The following is a 7,234-nucleotide window of genomic DNA, read 5'->3' on the forward strand; positions in this document are numbered from 1 at the left end:
AAAGTTAGTGATTTAATCCATAGTTTGTGTGTGTGAATGGGTAGAAGAATAGGTGGTAAATGAATGGAAGACTGATGGATGAAAAAAAGAGACATGGGGTGACCTCTTCCCATGGTGAAGCTGTGACCCTGAAACTGACTCACACCCCTGAGCACCTTTGACTTTGTTTCTGTGCAACTTCCTGTAGTGAAGTTTACCTTAGTGAGGTCTTCTCTGACCTTTTCTTTCAGCCATCTTATTACATGGGTTTTTCTCGGCCAAAAGCACATTTTAGTGCAGGACATTCATGACCTGTTTGCTGTCAAAGCTTTAAATAAAAAAAAGGAAAATAATAATATTACTAATTATGTTGGTACTTTTGTTGTAAAAATGTGAACAAGTCCTGTTCCCATTATCTTTTGATCTACTGAAAAGCATTGGTCTTTTAATGATGAATATGCTATTTTTTCACCAACACCAAAAAACGTGTCATTTTCTTAGAACATCAGACTCTCATCAGACTTATAACCAGACGCCTCAGAGTTGTGGGCGGTACTGTTGGCGTGGAAAATCCCGCCCCCCTTCCCCTCCTTTGTTAAATAGATGGAGGGAGTTTGGGTACTTCCTGGACCACTGTTCCCCAACCTTTTTGTGGCTGCGGACTGATAAACCCCTGAGGATTTTACAGCGGCCCGGCAGAAAGGGGTGGGGGTTAATTTTGATCTGATTTTAAAAAGAAAAAAGAAACCTCTGATCATCACAAAAAACAAATCTTTTGATAATAATAATAATAATAATAATAATAATAATAATAATAACAGATAACAGCAGTGGAACATCAATCTCCAGTAACATATTCTGTCAATGAATGTTGTGAGTACTATGTAAACAGGCTCCGTGTGTGGGAAATCACCTGTTGCAATAAATCCATATTTTAAGCAGGACTCCTAGGGGCCTACTGTTGGTTTTGTTTTTTGTCTTGAAGTCGTAGCCCATTCTTCCATCTGTTCTTCTGTCCCTGAACTAATCCCTTATCCATTTGCAAGGAAACATTCCACATACAACTTTTCTCGTGTTGCACGCCGCCGAACTACTTTTAGCCCTCAAGTGACTGAAATGTAACCAACAGATTCCTTTGGATTTTCAAATACAATTTTTTTCAGAAAAAAAGATCATTCAAATGTAGTCATTTTTCCTCCTCTGACCAAACTTTGCAGCTCAAGTGATCGAAGGTGTAGCTGAGAGTAACCATCCATCCATCCATCCATGCATCCATCTTCTTCCACTCATCCGGGAGCGGGTCGCGGGGTCAGCTGTCTAAAAAAAGATGTCCAGACTTCCATCTCCCCAGATTTCAGTAACACTTTATATTAAGATTCCTTAACAAGCTTTGTTAAGGCATTAACAAGCATTATAATAGAATTTTTAGAGTGTTAGTAAGACATTTATTAGTACAATAAGTCTAACAAGGTTTATTAAATTACTCAGTTAACACATTTACGAGCATTATTATTAGGATGTTTTAAGATGCTAATGATGCATTTATTGGCATTATAGATGCCTGACAAATTTGTCAGTGTTAATAAGCTTAATAAGATTTATTAACAACCTTTTTTAAAAAATTAAGAAGTATTATTATTGTTTGGGGTTCTAGTAAGACATTTATAAGAATTGTAGATGTCTCACACAAGCCCAAGTGTTCATAAGCTTATGTTTTATTAACTAACTTAACAAATCAATAGGCTTTATTAATGTGTAAGATGCTAGTAAGATATATATTAGCATTATAGATGTCTTGCAAATACCTAAAAGTGTTAATAAGATTTTTTAACGTCTAAAGTCAGACCATTGTGTCATGGCTACAGAACACTTTTCGACCCAGGCGCTGGAACCCGGAAGAAACACAGAGATGGACGAGCGTGGCAGGTAAGATGTTTTAATAATCAGGTAGTTGAGAGATCGAGAGCAGGATCCTGGATTCCCAAACATGCGAAGAACAGACTTCGGTGGCGTCACTGGTGGATTCTTCTGCAGGCCTTCGGCAGGAGTCGTTGTCGTCGGTGGGGGTCCGAGAGATGAGAGGAGATAGCAGAGGCTCGAGGTGTAACCAGCAGGAGAAGACAGAGAAGGTTCCGGACTGAGGCTGATTCTGGTGACCACTTGTGGCTATGGATTCCTGGAGGTAAGTAGAGACAGAAGTTAGGCGCAGGCTTGACGTAACAAGCTAACATGAACGAGACGTGATGACCAACTATGCACCATCAGGGGCAACGGACTGGCGAAGAATGATGATCCTGGAGCTCCTTAAGAAGGCAGGTGAGGCGATGAGGTTAGTGGTCGCAGCTGGGATGAATCAGGAGCCAAGCGGAGAGGAAAGGGGGAGGAGTCTGACAGAGGCACCATATCACATTGTCTTCAAAATCCATATAACTAAACTGCTTATAAGCTTAACAAATGTATTAATTAACTTTGTTAACAGTTTATAAGTTGCTTTGCAGCACCTCATCTAAAGTGAGGACGGTTTTTACCACAAACAACCACAAAGCATAAAGCTTGTAAAAAGAACGTTATAACATTAAAACAGACTAAACATACAAAAATCTTTCTGTAAAAGAAATATAATTTATTTCAGACAAATAAAAAAAAAACACATAGGGACCGGTGTTGGATGACACTAGCATCATAACTAATAAGGATAAAGTATTCGCATCTATCCTGAGTGACACATTTTTTGCAAATCCTATCACCAGGAGACAGTTCGCTGGATTCAATCCCAACTGCATTCAACCACTGTTGCATTGCTTCCAAGTCCACTGGAAAGTTGCACAAGCCAGTAATTTTTGAAAACCGAAGGCAATAAACCTACAGGAGCCATGCAAAAGCTAACATGCTAACGACTTTGAACGTTTTTCTTTTTTTTTTTTTAAACAGCATTTTTTTCATCTGGTTTGATTAACAATTTGAATTATGAAATACACAGAAATGGAATCTTATATCACGGTGTATCAGAATGACCCAAATGCAGGACTAGACTACAAGGTTGAGGGAAGATCCAGAGACCTTTTAACAGAAAACACCACACTAGGTGGGACATTTTCAAAAACATACAGGACTCGAAAACAGTATGACTCAGGTAAGGAAACCAGGATAAACAGACTGAACTAAAGCAACACTCCAACACAGAGAGCAGAAGAGGACACACTTAAATAGAGTTTAAACAAATGAACCTTAAGTGCAGACATCTGTGCACCACTCATGGCGAGCCACAGGAGAGGGGGCGGAGCCCTTCAGGAGAACCCACACACAACCTGCACACAAAGCACAACAGGTAAAACACAACAGAACTGAAGATTGTGACATTTTAAGATTAATTTTCTGTATATATGTCCTCCATCATGAGTAAAATACCATGTGAAAAACACCAAAAACACAATTTTCGTTGAAGTGGGTCTCTAATTTCCTTAAGATATGTACAAAAGCTTTAGACTATAAAATATGTATATGAATAAATGCTAAGTGCATTGTTTTGGTGAACTCTAAACATATTGTTCCTCCCTGTGATTTGCATGACACTCGGATGGTTGCCACTGCAAAATGTTACATTTTGATTTTTTTTTTTGTCTAAAATGAGCTATTGGTGAGTTTCATGGGACGACTGATAAAAAGTTAAATATATCAGAAAGTTGGCCGACAAGTAAATTAAATAAAAAGTGCCATTCCAGAACCTTTATAAGAAAATGTTGTTGGATATCTTTTAACACTTTTTTTTTAAATTTCATTCATTGCTGATAACTTGCTGAGAACTAAAGACACAACAAAATTAAAATATAACCAACTTATAAGAACCAAAAATGTGAGAATCATCTGAGTTCTAGAAACACATTTTAATGCTTATTTGCAACTTTGAAATTGAGACCCAAAATTAAGCTTTTAAAATTAAGCCAATTTATGTTGACTTTTATTTTGTCAGTAAATAAATCAGTTAAAAGCCATATTTTTGTCATGAGCATAGAATTAGTGATTGCTTTTTGCTGAATCTTAAATTAAGTCTTCCAAAGCCAGAATAAGAGCCTGTGGATATCCTGATAATTGCAGTTCTGCATGAAGAAGACAGCAAAGAGGAAGAAGTGCTGACTTAATAAAGAAAAAAAAAAAAGAATAGAAAAACTCTTACCTTATCCCCCACCTGCAGGGACACCTAGGGCAGACAGAGGAGCCTGTGCCGTCCTTTCAAACACTAAGACATGAAACGCTGTGCTGTTAGAGCAGGTGCCCCTCCAGTGGTGGGACCCTAAGCACACTAACCTCATATCGAAGCTTGGCATGTAGCGGAGCAGCCACAGAGAGGGGGCATTAATTATTTAGGAGCTTACGGTAACAAGCTGCAAGAGCTGGAGATGGCCCATTGTAAAAGAGACTAGCCTCCCATGTCCTGTTGTCTGTTGTTAACCCAGTTTTTCTCTTCTTCTTCATTGTCTCACTGCTTATGAGGAGGAAATATGCTTTTCGACATTACTCTCTTTTAAACACAATGTCCCAAATACAACTTTGAAACACAGATTAAAACCATTTTCGGACAGGATGTAGAAAATATGTGGCAATTGAAGGCACGTTGAAACTTAGTCCAGGTAAAACTTTTATGAATCAGGGACTCAGCTTTGGTAGTGACATATGGATAATACACAGAAGAGCCACCTCATTGATAATTGATCACAAAGAAGAAATTACTAAGTTTGTGCCCAACCAGAATTCTATGACACCAAGTCTTTAATACATCGGAATAGAGCTGGGAATGAAAAAGCCTGGAGCGAAATTCATGCGATTTACACCACTTTGACATTTTGAACCAAGCCTCTTCAACTGCAGGTGGCAGACGTGCTAGTAAACTGTAGAAGAAGAAAAGGAGGAAGAAGAAGCCCCTCCCTGCTTTTCCAATGTGAACACGCATTCATGAACGTGCTCCAAGTGCCCGGTGTGTACATAGCTTTAGGAACCACTCTGTATTTAAGGTCATATCTGAATTGCATGCTCATTAAACCTCTGGTCATTGCTCACTTTTCCTAATTATGTCTGAATTGAATGTGGATGATTTTTACTTTCGCTCTGGACAAGACTTTTTTCTGTTTTAAATTTAACTTTGACTACTTATGACATTTTAGGAACAAAGTAAATTTAACTTGACCGTACCATACTGTCCTGGATTATGATTATTTAGCTGGAGTTGGATTATAATTGATAATATAAAAACTGGCAATCTAATCCTGTTTCTGAATGATGTAGAAAATATACTCCTTTATTAATTTCTGGATTGGTTCCTGCCCTGCACACTATGTCCGAAAGTCTTTGGGCAAGACTGAACCCCACATTGCTCCTGGTGGTTATTGGATGGCGCCTGTGTTATTTTTTGATTGTATAGTTTAGAAGAAACACTGGGGAGTTTTGTCCTGGTTAATGCAGAGATGCTTGGTTGAGTTGTATCCCAAGTAACCATTACAACCTGCCTTTTAGATCCCATTCCCACTTTACTTTTTAAAACATTTTATGGATTCTTTGAGTCAGAGCTTTTAAATATAGTAAACTGCTCTTTTCAGAAGGGGCTCTTCCCCTCTGCCTGTAAGACGGTGGTGATGAGGCCTCTTCTGAAGAAGAGTCAATTAGACCCAAAAACAAGGGTCTAACTATAGACCTGTATCCAACTTACCATTTACCATAAAATTATAGAAAAAAGTGTCGCTACTCAACTCCATGAGTTTTTAATTACACAAAAAGTTTAGAGAAATATCAGTCTGGTTTTAGGACAAACCATAGTACAGAGATGGCTCTTTCAAAAATCGTTAATGATCTTAGAGTAAACTACGAATCACAGAAACTTTCTGTTCTGGTGCTACTGGATCTCAGTGTCGCTTATGGTACAGTAGATCACCAGATACTTGTCATGGTGCCTCTGTCAGACTCCTCCCCTCTCTGCTTGGTTCCTGATGCTACTCAGCTGCGACCACTTACCTCATCACCTGCCTGTCTTCTTAAGAAGCCCCTGGACCAGTATTCATCGCCAGTCCGTTGCCCCTGATGGTGCATAGTATTGTTGTCATGTTCATAGCTCTCGTTATTAAGCCTTGGTCTAAGTCTCGCTCTCTACCTTGTTCCCAGGAATTCATAAACACGAGTGGTCGCCTGAGTCTTCTTCACCCACGGATCCAAGCCACAGCATTCCCTCCTGTCACGCCTAGAGCCTCTGCCGTAACTCTAGAGACACCACGAGCCTCTGCCGACCCACCAGTGACGCCACGGGCCACCGGACCGAACCATCCTCGCCGCGGGTTCCTCCAAGGACGTCAACTCCCCCAAGAACAATCCACAAACCAAGAATCAATATTAAAACCTTCTTTCATTCCACCACGTACTCACCTGTGTTTCTTCCGGGTTCCAGCGTCTGGGTCTATTCGTTACGCTCGTCATGACAATACTATTAGACAGACTTAGGAGTCTAGTGGGCCTCTCTTGTGGGCCTCTCTGGAAATGTTCTTAAGTGGTTTTACTCTTACCTTACAGAGTGACACTTTTATTTAAGTATGGCTACGTGCTCTTCAAGAATCCATTAAAATAAGTTGTGGGGTTCCCCAAGGGTCTATTTTAGGGCAAGTACTTTTTAATTTATATATGTTGCCTCCTGGGGATGTCATCAGGAGACATGGCGTTGACTTTCACAGCTATGCTGATGACACACAGCTTTACATTGCCGTGTCTCCTGATGACCTTGAACCTTTTAATACTCTTTTAAACTGTATTTTAGATATAAAGTCATCGATGGCATAAAACTTCCTACACCTTAACCAGGACAAAACTGAAGTTTTAATCGGTTCTGAAGACAAGAGAGAGAGGATTTTACCACATCTTCATAATTTTAAACCTTCTCAATGTGTTAGAAACCTGGGCGTACTTTTTGACTCTGAGCTATATTTTATCCCACACATTAAAAATGTCGTTAAGACAGGATTTTATCATCTCCAAAACATTGCCAGAGTCCGCCCGTTCCTCTCTCTTGCCAGCACAGAGGTGCTGATGCATGCTTTTATTTTCAGTCGTTTAGATTATTGTAATGCCCTGTTCTCTGGTTTACCCAAAAAGTCTATTTCAAATCTACAGCTATTGCAGAACTCAGCGGCACGAGTTCTTACGAGGACCAGAGGGTGGAAACACATTACACCAATTTTAAAATCTCTGCTTTGGCTCCCTGTGCATTTCATAATCGATT

At 39.5% G+C, this 7,234-nt stretch overlaps 2 long non-coding RNA genes across 3 annotated transcripts; one reads left to right on the forward strand and one right to left on the reverse strand.

Annotated features, from left to right (window-relative positions):
* The first annotated feature begins 1,107 nt into the window (after nucleotides 1-1,107).
* Nucleotides 1,108-6,267, forward strand: LOC110016490 (uncharacterized). Its single transcript, XR_013647770.1, has 3 exons — nucleotides 1,108-1,905; nucleotides 2,014-2,161; nucleotides 6,130-6,267. It is a non-coding gene; the product is annotated as an uncharacterized LOC110016490 (long non-coding RNA).
* Nucleotides 1,902-6,252, reverse strand: LOC144984109 (uncharacterized). Of its 2 annotated transcripts, XR_013647769.1 has the most exons (4): nucleotides 6,119-6,252; nucleotides 3,207-6,045; nucleotides 2,239-2,366; nucleotides 1,902-2,155 (listed from the first exon to the last, which is right to left on the reverse strand). It is a non-coding gene; the product is annotated as an uncharacterized LOC144984109 (long non-coding RNA). The 2 variants fall into 2 exon arrangements; XR_013647768.1 differs by having other exon boundaries at nucleotides 3,207-6,134.
* Nucleotides 6,268-7,234: the final 967 nt, after the last annotated feature.

The sequence above is a fragment of the Oryzias latipes genome, chromosome 15, assembly GCF_053564925.1.
Source record: "Oryzias latipes strain Hd-rR chromosome 15, Olatipes_Hd-rR_3.1".
In the NCBI taxonomy this organism is placed as follows: domain Eukaryota; kingdom Metazoa; phylum Chordata; class Actinopteri; order Beloniformes; family Adrianichthyidae; genus Oryzias; species Oryzias latipes.